This window comes from Kogia breviceps, chromosome 2, assembly GCF_026419965.1.
Source record: "Kogia breviceps isolate mKogBre1 chromosome 2, mKogBre1 haplotype 1, whole genome shotgun sequence".
Lineage (NCBI taxonomy): Eukaryota > Metazoa > Chordata > Mammalia > Artiodactyla > Physeteridae > Kogia > Kogia breviceps.
In genome coordinates, this window is record NC_081311.1 from 48032165 (window position 1) to 48049998 (window position 17834).

At 44.2% G+C, this 17834-nt stretch overlaps 1 pseudogene; it reads left to right on the forward strand.

The window, feature by feature from the left end:
* The first annotated feature begins 13558 nt into the window (after positions 1-13558).
* On the forward strand, positions 13559-15315 carry LOC131749927 (atlastin-2 pseudogene; annotated as a pseudogene).
* Positions 15316-17834: the final 2519 nt, after the last annotated feature.

A 17834-nucleotide genomic window follows, 5' to 3' on the forward strand; every position in this document is an offset into this window, starting at 1 on the left:
ATACTCACAAGGCTGAGTATCCAGCTAAAATATAGGTTGCCAGCTAAAATATAGGACACACAGTTAAATCAGAATTTCAGATCAGTTATCAACAATGAATATCAACCAGGAATACCTTTATAGTAGATGTTATGTCCCATGAAATATTTGTAACACACTTATACTAAAAATATAACTGGGCATTCTGTATTTTTAATTGCTAAATCTGGTAACCCTATTTCAGCTACACATCCAGATTCACACTACTAGGGGAAAAAAAACCAAACAAACAAACCAACCTGGACCTGGACGTGGACCCAGATTTTTTAATTCTAAAGCCCTTATTACATTAGGTCACGGGGTCATGGGATGGGCTTCTTTCTCTCACTCCCCACCCCCTCCATCACCCTCCCACCCCTGTATGCTTAGAGGATACAGAGAGATGTCACTCTGTTCCCAAGGGCCTCTTAGGTCTGTCCCAGTTTCAAGGTTCTCAGGCTTGACGCTCCTCTAGTTCCTTGGCTCTGCTCTGTTGCTGCCACTGTACTTTGGGCTCCATCACTCTTCTCACTCTGCTCTTTACCCCGGCTTCCCTTTGCAAGCCAAACCACCGTTCACTTGGGCCCAAGGGCACACCGGCATCTCTGGTTGGGGCTTTGTTGTTCTCTTCAAGCAGGTTTGCCCTCACCCACCAGCTTCTGCTCCCAGCTGCCCCCGGTCACTCCCCAGAGCGCAGCTTGGCCCTTCCGCTGGATTGTCCTAATGCTCCCCTCAGAATGCCAGCAGCAGGAGCTGTGCCTGATCACCAAGGCATGGAGCAAGGTGATACTGCCCCAGTACATCCTGCTGAGTGCTGTCCAGCAGCCCACAGCCCCAGAGTGGAGGGGACACGCCAACCATGAGTGCTGGCTATGCTTGTTTTATCTGCATAACAGTGATCGGTTCTATAATCACAAACACGAAACAAGCTCAACACAGCAGAGGCAGGGAAGCAAAGGAGATAAGAAGGTTAGTTGGGAGAACATTCTGTTGGGTGTCCCCCCCCAAGAGTTGCTTCTCAGACTGTATAAACTCCATGTGTATTTAAACACAATAACACTGACCCCCCCCCCTTGGAGCTGCCTGTCCCTTAGATTGCCAAGACCACGATGTCAATGATGTTGAGGGCTTCATAAATGTCCCTTGGCTGTTTCCTAATTGGGATTTTTCTTTTCCACTTTCCACAACTGTAAATTATGCAATAATGATGCTAAATTTCCAGAAATAGAATGAGAAGCCATGCTGTTAGCAGCAGTGTACCACGGTAAGGGTCTGCCATGGGTGCTGCTGGATCTTTGTTTCTCCATCTAGGGGTGGGGTTGGTGTCCTCTGTCTCTCCACAACAGGACTGCCGTGCACATCAGGTGAGGGTCCTGGAAGTCACATTGCACGTTTACAGGTTATTGTTTGTAGCTGTTTTTGAAGCTCTCTGGAAAACACAGCTCCTTTTAAATCCAGGCCATCTGATTGAAAAGATCAAACGTAGCATCTGATGTGTGGAGGGCTTTGCCGTTTTATACCCACCATCTCGTTGACCTGTCGTTCACTCTGAGGGGTGGTTCATTATTGTTCCCATTTTACAGATTTAAGTAACTGATACCCAGAGGTCTGTGACTTGCCCAAGGCCATCCCAAGATCCCTGGTACACTTGCATTAAAGGGACTAATTCCTCACAGTGGGGCTTCTTGTTGGAAACCCAAGAAAACACCAGATAAAGAGCATTCTAAATATATTTCTCTTCTATAGATGCTGATCTCCTATTACTGGAAAACAGGAATTAGCATGTCTGCTTGAGGATGTGGTTGGCTCTTTATAAAAAGGATATACAAGAAATTTGCGCATAGACTGCCAGCTTCGTTATGTTACCGACAGCTTCCAGTGAAAGAAGAACGTTTGCAGCCAGATATTTCGGTAAGAAATTTATTTTATTCTTTGTGGTGTATGATTACCTTGGTTCTTGGCTTCTTGCTTGAGGGATGGGGTCATTTGTGGCCACCGAAAGAAGCTGTCTTGGTCTTGTAATCTGAGAGCACCTAGGGGCGTCTGTGGTCAGGGCCCAGGCACTGACTGATGGCTCAGCCCTCACCCCTGAACTCGGGAGTGGGTTCATGTCTGCCTGAAAAACAGAGCCTTCATCATGACCACGATTGTCAGGGACCCTGGCTCCAGTGGCTCAGGGCTCTGATGACATTCAGAGTCTGTAAGAATCACTGTGCCCACAGACCATGGGTGCAAAAGGCCATCACAGGGAAGGCTGTGCATTCTGAGGCTGCCCTGTATCTCGCCTGGAAACAATCCAGCTAAGCAGTTAATTCAGAAACAATGAGGATGGTTCAGTAGTCCTCAGTAAAGTGTCCAGGAGGTAACTTAGACAAAGTGGGACAAACCACTGTGTGGTCATACAAGTGCTGAGTAGCTGGGAGAGTCAAACAGGTGCTGGCTGAGTGTTTGTGCAGTGACATCTCATGTTCTCTGGACCAGGTGATGATTGAAATCCCAGATACTAGTAGGAGAAACAGTCAGTGGCACTCAACCTGGCTTTACGTTAGAATCATGCAGGAGCTTTTAAAAATCCCCAGGCATTTTTTTAATTTTTGGCTGTGCCACGTGGCACGAGGGATCTTAGTTCCCCGACCGGGATCATACCCATGCCCCCTGCAGTGGAAGCGTGGAGTCCTAACCGCTGGATCTCCAGAGAGTTCCCTCCCCAGGCATTTTTGAATACTGGAGATCAGACTTAATTCGTGTGGGGTGGACATCAGCAGTTCCCAGGTGAACCTAGTGTGCAGCCAGGCCCAAGAGCCCCCAGACAGAGCCCAGAGCCCCCAGACCACACAGCAACCTTTGCTATGGTCTGCACAGGTATCCGCAGGGATGCTGAGTCAAGCTCTATGTCCACAAAGCCAGGTTGCCAGAATTCCACTCTGGGCTGGAATTGTGTTGTGGGACCCTTTTTGCATGTTTAACCTCTCTGAAGCCTCCTTTCTACGATAGGGGGTGGAGAGCAGCTGAGATTAGCCTTTACCTCTGTTCAGTCCTAATGCATTGCAGGGGTGGGTGGTCTGTAAAATATCCAGTATTTTTCTCTCATCTGGGTTTATGACATCATCTGAGTTGAAAGGAAAAGTCATAGTCACTTACTTTTGTGGCAGCTTCCAGCCACCAGATTTCCATGGTGTAGCAGATGTCCCCGGCTTCAGAGTACATATGTATGCTAATCGTTTGAGAAAACGACAAATGAGCTATTGCATGAGATACCTGAATTTAAAGAATTTGATTGAATTAAATTTTTGTTGTGGTGAAATTCACATAAAATTAACCATTTTAAAGTGAATAATTAATTCAGTGGCAATTTCAAGGTGTCCCACAGCCACCATCTCTCTTTAGTTCCAAAACATTTTTATCACCCCCCAAAAAACTCCATCCCCATGAAGCAGTTGCTTCCCACCTCCCCCAGCCCTGGCAGCCACTAATCTGCTTTCTCTCACTATGGGCTTACCTATTCTGGATATTTATTATAAATCGGATCATACAGTGTGTGTCCTTTTGTGTCTGGCTTCCTTGACTTGGAGTAATGTTTTTGAGGTTCATCCACATTATAGCATGTATCAGAACTTTATACCTTTAGACTGAATTAATTTTTAAATTATTATCTGACCACAAAGAGCTTGGCAGCTTTGTAAAAAAGGAGGAGCAATGCCATTCTACGGAAGGCTTCAGAAAGGACAGGAGAGTCAGCCAACACAGGGGAAGTGTTCTCTGCCCCATCTCTGGTCTCTTCTAATTCAGCCGTGTCTCTTCTCCCTCTCTCTGTCTTTGTCTATCTGTCTGTCTGTCTCTCTTTCTCTGACCCTCTGTTCTCTCTCTCTCCCCCCATATATTCTAGAGGAGATTATTGGGGCTTGAGCTTGCTTTTAACTGAAAATTTCAGGGAATTGGGGCAAACAGAAGATTCTTTGGAGTTAAATTGAGCTTCTGTACTTCATTTAACCGCTTTGCCTATAATTTTGCCAAGTTGAGGACCTGCCATGTAGCAGGAAGTCAGAGGCCAACCTCTACAGGTCTTGGCCTCTCACTGGGGGGCGCTGTGCTAAAACTCTTACCCAGCCATGGGCACCACCCTTGGCTCCACCTCTTGTGAGCTTTTCCTGTGCCACTATCTTGCCTGGTCAGACCAGGTGCAGTCTCTTTGCTCCCAGCTTCCCAAAATTCTGCTCACTGAGCTGCCTCGTTCTCTGCCAAGGACTGGTGACTTCTCCCTGTTAGCTGACCCTCCATGAATAGCCACTGTATGTCAGATTCATAGTGGGAAGCAAGATGGTGGCTCCTGCCCATGCCAGGCCAGAGAGTCCACGGAGAAGAAGGTAGCTCTGAAGCCATTCCTACAGGTCCCCAGTTCCCTGGCCCACAAGCTGACCTTCAGGACCAAGGCCAGGGGGCAGCTTGGAATGGGCATCCTCCATCACACCCCTTCTCCAGGCCTTCCCCATTCTGTGGCTTTGCTTACTTTTCCTTCTTCCAGAGCATACCCTCACCCCTCCCTGCTGTGATACAGGGATGTGAGGAGACCACGAGATCCCAGGTAGGGAGGCAAGAGTATGTCCTGGGAGAACAGGAGATTCAGAGAGAGGAGAACTGAAGATATAGTAAGGGGAGTAGTGGGTGGGTGATACAAGAGGAAAGGTAGGTTGATGTCACTTTGAGAAACTTGGACTCTTTCTTATGGGCAATAGGGAGCTATTGAAAGTTGTAAGAATAGGACTGATCAGAACTGTTTATAGGAAGAATGTCATGGCAGCTGGGTATGAAGTCAACTCTCACCTGGATTCTTACAAAGGCCCCCCTCACTGGTCTTCCTGATTCTACCCATGGCCTTTTCATCTCTTCTCAATATTGTAACTGGAACAGCCTCTTAAACCTAAATCAGATTAGATCTGTCATTCACTCAAGACACCTCAGTGGATCCCCATGTCACGCTTCCACCCGGCCCAACATTACCCATCACATCATCTCCTACATACCCCGCTTGCTTGGCACCAGCAACACCAGCCTCCTTGCCCTTCCTCAGACATGCCAGGTCTTTGCATGTGCTCTCCCCTCTCTCCAGAGCACCCTAACCCTCAGATATCCATATGGCTCACAAACTCACCTCTTTCAGATTTTTGCCCAAATGTCACCTTCTCTTGAGGCTTTCACTGACTGCCTGTCTGTGTCACAATGGGATAAGTTACACAGTAACTGGGTCACAGGTCACCTGCCCATCATAGTGACTCAAAGACCCAGGCTAATGGAACAACCATTATCTCAAGTGCTGCTGGTGGCGAGGCCAGATGGCAAAGGGAGAGATTGAGCTCCAGAAGGGTCTCATGTCAGCAGTGAAATCCTCAGCCTGGAAGTCACATGTCACACTCCACTCACAACTCATTGCCCCAACTACCCATGAGGGGTCCAGGAAGTACAGTCCGACCACATGCCTGGAAGGGAGGGTTAGGGTTAGGATTGGCAAACCACACCAATGACTGCACAAGTTGAATCCCGCTCTGACATTCCTGTCCTTCTCTGCTTTATTTTTCTTCATAGCATTTGTTATTATCTCATATATTTCTATATCTTAACAGTTTATGGAGATGTAGGTTACACAGAATAAAATTCACCCATTCTAAGTGTACGATTAAATAATTTTTGGTAAATTTATAGAGTTATCCAACCATCACCATAATCCAGTTTTTAGACATTTCTATCACCCGGAAAAATTCCCTCCTGACTCTGCAATTAATCCCCACTCCTGCCCTTCAGCCTGAGAAACCACTGATGTGCCTTCTGTCTCTATAAATTTGCCTTTTCTGGACATTTTATGTAAGTAAAATCATATACTATATGGTCTTTTGCATCAAGCTTCTTTCATTTAGCATAAAGTTTCTGAGGTTCATTCATGTTCTTGTGTGTATCAGTAGTTGTTCCTTTTTAGCTGAATAATATATGGATGTGCATTTTGTTTATACACTCACCAGTTGATTTATTATTTTAGGGCATATTCTGAAGAATGTTCCATATGTACGTGAAAATAATGGATATTCTGTCATTGTAAGGAATGTCGTATATATATCACTTAGGTCAAATTGGTTAATAGTGTTGTCTAAGCCTTCTATATTGTTACTGATATTCTGTCTAGTTGTTCTGTCATTTATTGAGATTGGTGTAGGGAAATCTCCAACTCTTATTATTCAGCTGTCTACTGTCACTTTTTACTTCATGTATTTTGAGGCTCTTTTGTTAAATCTGTGTATGTTTATAATTGTTATAGCGTCCTGATATATTCACCCTTTTATCATTGTAAAATGTTCCTCTTTGTTGTAATGTTTCTTTTCTTAAAGTCTATTTTATCTTATATTAACATAGCCAGTTCCAGCTGTCTTATGGTTCCTGTTGCATGGCATACCTTTTTCCATCCTTTTCCTTTCAACCAGTTTGTATCACTGAATCTACAGTGTGTCTCTTATAGATAGCATATAATTAGATCTTGCTATTTCATGAAGACAATCTTTGCCCTTTGGGGATATTTAGACCACTCACATTTAATGAAATTATTGATATGATTGGGTTTACATTTTCCATTTTGTAACTTGTTTTCTATATGTCTCCTCTATTTTTATTCCTCTGTTCCTTCTTTACCATCTTCTTTGTATTAGGTGTTTTCTAGTATGCCACTTTAATTTTTTATTGATTTTTTTACTATATTTTTGTGTCATTTTCTTAGTGCTTGCTCTAGGGATTACAATATGCATTTTATCTTAATCTACTTCAGATTAATATTTAATTCCAGTGAAACATAAAAACTTTGCTCCAAGGTAGTTCCATTTCCTCTCTTCTCCTTTGTTTTATTATTGTCATATGTGTATTACATCTATGTCTTATAAGCCCCAAAGGACACTATTATAATTATTGCTTTATACACAGTTAAGTCTTTAAAAGATGTTAAGAGAAGAAATGAGAAAAAATATATTTATAGAGTCTTTCATATTAACCCACGTACTAATGATTTCCTGTGTGCTTCATCTCTTCCTGTGGCTGCTGGTCGCCACCTGGTGTCATTTCCTTTCAGCCTGAAGAACTTCCTTTAGTGTTTCTTATGAGGCAGGTCTGCCAGCAAGGAATTCTGTTAGTTGTTGTTTATCTGGGAATGTGTTAATTTTGCCTTCATTTTTGTAGGACAGCTATTTGGATACAAACTTCCTGGTTAATGGTTTTTATTTTTCTTTCAGCCCTTTGAATATGGCCTTCCACTTCTAGCCTCCATTGTTTCAGATGAGAAGTCAGCTGTTAATCATGTTGATGTCCCCCTCCATGTGATGAGGGGGACAAGTTTTTCTCTTGCCACTGTCAGGATTTTCTCTTTATCTTTCAAAAGTTGGACTCTAAAGTGTTGAACTGTAAATCTCTTTGTATTTTAAAACTGCTTGGGCTATTTTAAGTTGGTTACATGAGAAATGTGATATTTTTCATCAAATTTGGAAAGTTTTCAGCCACTATATTTTTTGAAATAATTTTTCTGTTACTCTCTTTTGTCTCCTTCTAGGACTTGCATTACACATATATTGGCATACTTATTGTTGCTTCAAATATCTCTGAGAGTCTGTTCTTTTTCCTTCAATGGTTTTGTTCCATGTTTCTCTATATTCTTCAGATTGGGTTATTTCTATAGCTCTGTCCTAAAGTTCGCGTATTCTTTTTTCTGCCATCTCAAATCTTCTGTTGAGCCCCTTTAGTGAATTTTTCATTTCAATTATTGGACTTTCAACTCAAGAATTTCTGTTTGTTTTTTTATATTTTCTATCTCATTGAGATTCCCTGTGTTGATTCATTATTATCATGCATCCCTTTAATTCTTGGTAACTTGCCTGGGATAAATCTGTTAAATCTGTCTCCTTTACAATATGCAGTCACTAATATCTCTGGTTATATTTGTTGTTTATTCTTCCTTTTATTTTTGAACCTGGCTTCTAGGGGTCACCTCTGTTTCTGTGTAATTCAGTGATCAACCAATGATTGGACAGATGTTGCACGTTCAAACCTTGAGCTAGTAGAACTTCCATTCTCTGCCACTAGGTCTGCGTGAGGTAAGGAAATTCAGTCAAAGTTCAGATTGTTTTCAAGTTCTTCAAGTTTGCCCTGGCTTTTACTTTCTGCTGGACTCTTCACATTACCTCTGCACTTGCCCACAATCTTAGGGTTGGCAGGAGTGTATGGGTACCCTAAGCCCTCTCTGGTCTCCACTGCACGTGCATGCACCCTAAGCCAGGAACATGTTTGCCCCAACAATGACTACAAACTCAGACACAGCTTTAGTTCTCCCCATTCACTTGCTGCCAAGATTGTCTATTCCACTGACAATGCCTCTGCGTGTAGGCATCACCCACTGCTCAAAATTGAATAAGCCACTTTTGACTTCGTCAGCAAAGTTGCTGATCCCCATGATGTGCCCCACCCTGGCAGAACCTCTGTGAGGACTGAGCTGGGGAAAGTGGAATAGAAGCACCCCTGGGCAAGAACACCACAGACTCTCACTGTTCTTACCTAAAGTATAGCAGTTTTTCAAGCATAAGTGATTGTTGCAGGCCTTTGGTCAATTTCAGAGTATGGAAATGGTTGTTTTTGTCAGTTTTGTCCAGATTTATACTTGCATTTGGCGAAGAGGTTTTGCTGACCTCATCACTCAGACATAGCTAGAAGTCGTGCCTCCTACTTACCTATTTCATCTACTATTTGTCTCCCCTCTCCTACTAAGATACAGGCTCTGTTCTGCAGGCTTTATTGCCACCACCCCTTTGGTCACTATTCAAGCACCACTTAGAATAAGGAGGGAAGGGTGAAAGTTAAAGTTAGAGCTGTTTTCACAGTGCCTAGAATGATGTCTGACATGCAGTATATGCTTAATGACTATTGAATAACTGAACGAATAGCATGGAGAGAAGACTAATGGAGGTCAGGTAGCCTTCTTGAGGATCCGAGTCAGGAAGAATATAAAGGGGACAGTGGGTTCAAGAGATGGTGGAGAAAAATGATGGACAATGCTTGGCAGTGCTGGACAGGGAAGGCACTGAGGATGTCTACACAGCTGGTTTTGGTGTTGCAAAGTATTTCTGCAGAATTCCAGACCTTTGTCACAGAGCTAAAGACACATATATATGGCCCAGGAGTCAGAGAAGCTGAAGAAGCTCCGTGGGAAGGAGGGACAATGGCAGGTCTAGCTGCTGCTTCATGCCAAAGAGATGAATCAGCTTATCAGCAATAATGCTCAAGTGCTGCAAAATGGCTGCTGCTTCCCTTCAGTCTCTCAAATCTCCCAAGAATCTCCCTGTAGCCTGTGGGAAACATACAGGAAAGGGAAGCCTAGGACGTGTCCTTCAGCCTTGCCAAGTTGTATTAGAAAGCCATCACCGGTTCTTATTCTCTGGTTTGGGATATGGGAAGCCAATGGAAGATGTGAGGCCATTCTAAGATTCCAGCAGGATGGCTCTGGGAGGGGAAGCCGGTGGGCAGGGGGAAGAGGCCAGGTCAGGGAGACATTTCAACAGTTCAGGGAAGGGCTGATGAGAAGTTGGACCAATATAGTGGTGGTAGAGACAGAGCAGTCTAAGAATATGGAATGCACAGAGCTGGGTGTCTGGCTCATGTGGAAAGGAGGGAGGGAGGAGGTGCCATTGTTGGGAAGTGGCACAGAAGGAGGGACAGGTGTGGAGAGGACTGCTTGGTGCCATTCCTGACTGACCCTTCCAGCATTCTCTGTTCTCTAACTATCACATCTCATCAACTCCAGCACCATTCGTCCATCCATCCATCTATCATGCATTCCCTGTGGGGTGCTCTGGGCAACAGCTCTGTGAGTGAAGAGAGACACCCACTGCCCAGCTTCACACAAGCAATGATCCATGGCATCTGCCCCTGCCCAGCACCCGGCACCATAGACACTGCATTGGGGCCTGTCTGTATCTGCAGGGGACTCAGCAGCATTCAACCAGAGATCTGGTTGGCTTCTGGGGGGATCAGCTTCTTGGGGACTGATCTGGTAGGAATGGTGGCAAAGTGTATATAGAGGGCATCTTCTCTGACTGTCCCACCCATCCACTCTGGCCCTTCACACTGGAAGAACTCTCAGAATTAAACTAAAGCTCCAGCCAACCTGAGAAAGCCCCTCAGACCCCAGCCCACCCACACTCCATCCTGCACATTGCCTTTTGCCTTCACATCTCTGCTCTGTGAGCAGCTCTGTCCCCGCACCCCTCATCCTACCCCTCCTGACTTGCCTCCGGCATTCTGGACTTCGTGTGCCAGCCAAAGTTTGGCTGTGCCTGCCTACTCCTCTGGCTTCTTGGAAGTTACCTTGAGTGAAGACTCCCTGCTTGCCTCCCACTGTCCCTCCAGGCATAACTTAGCCACAGGTCTACAAATGTTTGTCGAGCTTGTACTGTTGGCCAACAGTCATTGTTCTAGATGCTTGAACACATATGCAGAGATGCAGCCCTCCTCTCAAGGAGCTCTTGGTCTGCAGAAGCACAGGGCTCTGGTGGAGGGTGTGCAAGAAGAGTGGAAACCAGGAGGAGGGTCTCAATGCTGCTCCTGGATCAGTGCAGGGTCCCAGAGCAGGGAGCAGCCAAGTTGGCCTTTGGAGCATGGGCGAGAAGCAGCCAGGTAGGTAGCCCGCAGCAGGCATTCCTGGAAGAGGGCCAGGGCTGTGGCAGGCAACCTGAGGCCTCCATCCTGCTCCTCCCCAGGCTCCTGCACAAGCCCCAAGCCCAGCCTGTGACACCCAGACACACAGACAGCACTGACGCCGGCTGGGCTGGAAAGACCTGCCACCCCGGTGTCTCCTCCACTCAGTGTCCTCTCTGCCAGCTGTCTTTATAGAAGCCCAATGATATACACTGATACTGTTTGGGGAAGGAGGGGAGGGGAGGGGCAGTTTCAACTCCTTAGCTCCCATTCCTCCTCAAGGATGTTTACCTGCTCCTGGCAGCACAGGGACTCTAGGGAATGAGATGGAGGTAGGGTTTTCTTCTTCTTTTTTAATGAAAGAACAGTGAAGGAAGGACCTATGCTACCACCAAACTAAAAATAATAACAAATATTAGCTTTGAGATCACCTTGCACAGTTTACAACCCGCTTCAGCATGGTGATCTCATTTAACTCTTGTAACCAGCCTGTGAGATAGTCATGTCCCCATTTTACAAATGAGGAAAGTGAAATCTTTCCATACTGCTCCCTAGCTGGAGCCCAAATCTGCCTTCCCCACAAGCAGAGCCCAAGGGCTTGGGTGCAGGTGGTTTATTTGGGAGATGATGCCAGGAAGCAGGAATGAGGGGGTGGGGAGAGTGAGACACGGAAGGCAGACCTGAGTAAAGGGCATTATCAACATCACACTGTCAGCAACAGACTGACTTCTGCAGAACTCTGAGAAGAGTATGGAGTGCCTCTCAGATGGTCCAGGAAGGACAGAGGCAGGAGAATTACCCTGCTCCCTTTCTCCCTCACCTGAAGTCTGCCCCTAGAGATGTGGACGCCCAGCACTTCTGGACTTCGTTCATTTGCACAGGGTCTGTAGGTTCCCTTTGGCTTCAGAGAAGTCCCCAGCAGCTGAGAGCCTGGAGTGGGAACCACCAGTGGACAAGAACTCTTTATCACACCTGTGACTGAAATCAGAACTGGTCACAGAGATGGGACTTGTGGCGCCCAGAGCTCTGTTACAAGCTGCAGCCTATGCCCCTAATGTGTCCCTCTCTCCAAGCTGGGGGCAATATGTGAGCTGGACAGGCTTGGGGAGACATGGAGTTGGGGTCCTGGAGACCCCAGTGCAGAGGTGCAGAGATGGGGCCAGGGAGCAGTGAGAGACAGAGCAACCAGAAACAAGATGAAGAGTCCCACTTCATGGTGGTTCCAGAAGGGTCCCTGTCTCCAAGGGTCCCCATGGGAGCTGGAATTCTCTTACTTACAGTGAGGAGGAAGGGCAGGCATGTTAGTCTGCTCAGGCTACCATAACAAAGTGTCACAAGCTGGGTGGCTTAAACAACAATTGATTTTCTCATAATTCTGGAAGGTTAGGTTCTAAGATCAATGTGTCAGCAGGTTTGGTTTCTTCTGAGGCCTCTCTCCTTGGCTTGTAGATGGCCATCTTCTCCCTTTGTTTTCACATGGTCTTTTCTCTGTGCATGTCTGTGTCCTAATCTCTTCTTCTAAAGACACCAGTGATATTGGATTAGGACCCATGTTAGTGACTTATTATAACTTATTATAACTTAATCACCCCCTTTAAAGACCTCATGTCCAAATACAGTCACATCCTGAGGTACTGGGGGTTAGGACTTCAACATATGAATGCAGAGTGGGCACAGTTCAGCCCCTGACAGCAGGGAAGAACCCTCTTTCTTTCCTGGATCCTGAGCTGTTGGCCCTGAGGAATAGTAAGGCATCTGTGCCCAGGAACAAGGAGGCTGGAGAGAGGCTGGGCAGAGCCCTCAGCCAGTGTCTAGACAGAAACTCTGCCAGACACACTGCCCTCTGGAAGCCAGCGGAAGCCCACACTTACCCACCCTCAGCAACTGAACCAAATAGGGGCTGAGTCAGGGGCTTTCCTTAGGGAGCCAGTTTCTTACGCTGATTTCTGTTCCTGCACATCTGGGAGAAATGACTCAACCCTGAGAGTGGTTGCGAAATGGCAAACCACAGTGAGGGCTCACAATTCTTCTGCACTCCCCTGCGGTCTCATTTACTGCTGCCCCAGCTCTGTGCGGGCAGAACAGCTCTCCCTGCTGGCCAGATCAGGAAGATGAGATTCAGGAAATTCACTGACTCCCAAGGGCACACAGCTACTGAGCAGAGAAGCAGAACTCAACCGAGATCTGAGCTGAGCCGTCTCTACTGCTCATTTGCAGGCGCTCCTCTGCCTTCAGGGACATTGGCTGCACCCGTTGGCCATAGCTGTCAAGTCCCCCACCACAACTGGAATGTGTATCCATCCGCCTTTCCACAGTATGACTGGGTTAGTGGTACAGACGGGCTTCTCTCAGCATGTTTGACGGCTGCTATGTAAGACTGCCAGCCAGTTACCATAGCAACAGTGGTGGGAAGAAGCAGCATCCTGGTGGCCTGGGTGGAAAGTGAGGATTAACGTGGGGACAAAGATGTTCATAGCGTGGACTTTCAGATACCTGCCCTACATGCCATCTAAGACTCAGTGCATCCTGAAGACCAGCTCAGCCCAGTGTTCAGTTGAGAAACTGTTTTCACTCTTTTTTGTGGCTGAGTAATATTCCATTGTGTGTGTGTGTGTGTGTGTGTGCGCGTGCGCATGTGTGTGTGTGTATATATATATATATACCACGTCTTTTTTATCCATTCATCTGTCGATGGACATTTAGGTTGCTTCCATGCCTGGCTATTGTAAATAGTACACCAGAAATGAGCACAACATTGTAAATCAACTATACTTAAGTTTTAAAAAATAAAATAGCATTCTAGGGGGAGTTAATTTTAAATCTGTCCAAGATGGTTGAGGGGAATGAGTCAGCGCAGAGGCGGCAGCCACACGAGGGGCTGCAGTGCTGGAGGCAAACCAGCAACCCAAACACCAGGGTTAACCACATCTTGTCCAGGACCCTCCTAGGTGAGAATTATGAAGATGATGACCTAGTAAACTCTGTTGAGGTTATGAAGAAACCATGTCCGGTATAGATTGTTCTTGCACGTGAAGATGACCATAACTTTGAGCTTGATGATTAAGCTTTGGAGCAGATACTGCTACAGGAGCACATACGAGATCTTAACATAGTAGTGGTATCCGTGGCAGGAGCTTTTCCTAAAGGGAAATCATTTCTACTGGACTTCATGCTTAGATATATGTATAACAAGGATTCTCAAAGCTGGATTGGTGGAAACAATGAACCATTGACTGGCTTTACCTGGCAGATTGGTTGCAAAAGAGAAACAAAGGGCATACGAGTCTGGAATGAAGTGTTTGTGATCGAGAGACCTAATGGAACAAAAGTGGCTGTGCTGTTGAGGGATACCCCGGGTGCCTTCGATAGCCAGTGAGCTATCAAAGATTGTGCAACAGTGTTTGCTCTGAGCACTATGACTGGCTCTGTCCAGGTATATAATTTGTCTCAAAATATTCAAGAAGATGATCTTCAGCACTTGCAATTATTTACAGAATACAGCAGACTTGCAATGGAAGAAATCTACCAGAAACCATTTCAGACATTAATGTTTTTGATTCGAGACTGGAGTTATCCTTATGAACATTCACATGGTTTGGAAGGTGGAAAACAATTCCTTGAAAAGAGATTGCAGGTAAAACAAAATCAACATGAAGAGCTACAGAATGTAAGGAAGCACATTCACAACTGTTTCTCAAATCTTGGTTGCTTCCTTTTGCCACATCCTGGTCTTAAAGTTGCAACTAATCCTAGTTTTGATGGGAGATTGAAAGATATTGATGAAGAGTTTAAACAAGAGCTTTGAAATCTGATTCCATTGCTACTTGCCCCAGAAAATTTGGTAGAAAAAGAGATAAGTGGATCTAAAGCCATTTGTAGAGATCTTGTAGAATACTTTAAGGCTTACATTAAAATTTGTCAAGGAGAGGAACTTCCACATCCAAAATCCATGCTTCAGGCAACAGCTGAAGCTGATAATCTTGCTGCAGTAGCAGGAGCAAGAGAGATCTATTGCTAAAGTATGGAGCAAGTAAGCAGTGGGGACAACCCTTACATTGCACCTTCAGATCTGGAGCGAAAACACCTGGATCTCAAGGAAGTGGCAATTAAACAGTTTTGTTCAGTTAAAAAAAAAAAATGTGTGGAGATGAATTCTGCCGTCATTATCAGGACCAGTTTGAGGCTGAAATAGAAGAAACCTATGCAAATTTTATAAAGCACAATGATGGCAAAAATATCTTCTACGTTGCTCATGCCCCTGCCACACTGTTTGCAGTCATGTTTGCTATGTATATAATCTCAGGACTGACTGGCTTCATTGGCCTAAACTCTATAGCCATCTTGTGTAACCCTGTCATGGGGTTAACACTGACATCTCTTTGAACTTGGGCATATGTTAAATACTCTGGGGAGTTCAGAGAAATTGGAACAATGATTGATCAGATTGCTGAAACACTATGGGAACAGGTATTGAAGACCCTGGTTGATAATTTCATGGAGGAAAACATAAGGCAGTCTGTAACAAACTCTATCAAAGCAGACCTGACTGACCATGTGTCTCATCATGCCAGATTAAAGACAGACTGACAGTTCATCTCTTCATGGACTCCACTCTTTCTTTTTTTCATTCTTGCTGTACAGTGAGAACTCAAATAAAAATAAACCAAAGTTTACAATCAACTGTAGAAGTAGTTTAGTATAACTGGCTTCACAGATGGCTGCCACAGAGTGTGAAATTGTTTGTTGGTTTTAAGCATTCTGTTCGTGGCTCCTAAGACATGAAGATTGGCTGAGGAGCCTTCGTTTTCATGCACACTTGTGCCATGTTTAATTCCTTTTTTTCCCTTTTTACTTAATCTAATGTTAGTGAAATTTGTGTTATGTAAAGGATATTTCAGGGAAATATTTTAAGAAATCTATTTAGAGTCTCTTTAACACAGTGTCCCATTGAAATTTTAATTTTTAGAGAAGTTATGAATCACTGTATCAAGAGTCAGATTGGAATGACAATGAAGCCTTTATTGAGCCACGGCATTAAAAGTATATATTGTTGTACTGCCTTCAATACCAGTATTACATAAATGCATGTATCAGAAACTTCACAGAAATTATATGACAACTCTTGTAGCTAAGAAAGTGATTCTGAGGTGTACATTTGTCTTGCCTTTTTAAATTTATAAACCTGCCCTAAAAGGAGATGCATATCTGGGAAACTGAACTGTCTTTATGCAGTTTAGCCTTCATATACAAAAAATATGCCATTAATTTTATTGGGGGGAGAAATTCCATCCAAAAATATTGCCTACAGCTATGAGTTATGAGTATCTACACAGTGTGTAGCTTTTATTTTCTAAAATCACAGATAGGGCAAGTATATGAATTATAAATATATAAACCTGATTTTGTATTAAAAGTTTTGTAGTTTATGGAAAAATCTGGTTCTGTGGTGGGCTAATGAGTACAGTCCCTGTGAAGGAATGTTTGTGGCTCATGTCAGTGTGTGAGTACATAGACAATTAGAAGTTTTTGTTATATCTGTGATATTTATCTTCTTGAGCACTGCAGTCTTACCACGCCCCTGGCCAAGGAAATTCAGCGGGAATGTTTATCGTGACTTTGTCCTCTGTTGCATTTTAAAGTTCTTTCCTGTAATTTATTTTCAGTACATAATTAAAAATTTATTTATATAAAATGGAACTAGTGATTTTTTAAGGAATTCTTCAAATATGTATTCCATTACATAAACCTATTTGTTTATACTGAAAAGAGCATGAGTGAGAAACACCCAAGTGAGAGCTGTAAAGGTATCGTACCTCATACCTCGAAGCTAAGCTTGTAAAAAGTTATTTTTCTGTGTCTGTCTCTGTTAGGGAAAACTTGCTGTGATTAGACTAGGGGGTGTATTAATTTTGTTTCTCTCTCTCTTTTTTGTGGTATATGTAAGGCTAACATTTTGCAATACTTTTGTAGCCTTCTCTACGAACACCTATTAAAGCGTCTAGTTTGGTTTTTAAGTGAAGAGAACTCAGATGTTGAGTTGCATGGCCGAAAGCTCTAAATTTACTTTGGTTGATATATCCCCCTCCTGCTTCAAATCCTGTTTTTATATGGATTGTATTTGTTTCCATCTGTATTAAACTGCTACCAACTCATCTGTTCTTAGACAGAAAAAAAAAAAAAAAACATTCTACTCCCCCCAACCCCAAAAACAAACTGTTTTCTCTCCTCTCTCCAGACCTCTGCTCCCTCCTCTTCTTAGCCCTATGTCATGATCCAGTCCTTGTTAACTTCCCAGTGAACAGGGAAAGTCAATCCTCCCACCTTGACACTGGCATCATTTTGCCAGTTCTGAAAAGAATAGTCTTTAAAGAAAGCCAGGCCTAGGTGTAAATCTTAGTTCCACCAATTACTTACTCTCTGGTCTTATTCCAGTGATATAATATCTCCACTTGGGTTCCTCACTATAAAAGGGAGATCATGATAGGCCATATCTCACAGAACTTTTATAAAGATTGCATAGCTAATAAAAAACAGAGAGTTCAAGGAAGGGCACAGGGTAATTCCTGAATGAATAGAAATTCCCTTTCAGGTAAACCATTGGATCCTACTGTTAATCTCAGGTTGTGAACTGTTGCCTTTGGGAACTTTTTTAGAAGAAAGTAGAATAATGGGTTTTTACTTGATTGAGACTCTGTGTGTAGACACAGGGACCCTATATTTGGAGCCAGGCCCCCAGCCTTACTTCTCCAGTGTTCAAGGAATGCAAATCCAAGACCAGTCAACTGAGTGTCCCAGAGGAAGGCAGATCATCATAGAGCTGAGAGCTAGGTGGGACTATTAAAGGTGGACTCAATGGTTCCCTAATGAAAAGTTGATAATTAGTCACTCAGTACACATTGTTGTGCCAGGAACTGTTCTAGGTACTGGGAATATAGTAGGTAACAAAGCAGATAAAAATCCCTGCTTCCTGGAGCTTACATTCATTACTTGTATTAATCTAATGGAGGGATCTGAAGGAAGTTGTTCTCTGAAGTCTTCCATGTGGGTTACAGGCCTCTGGAATCTTCTAGGAATGGGGAGGTGGGAGGTGCAGTAGGAGTTGTTTG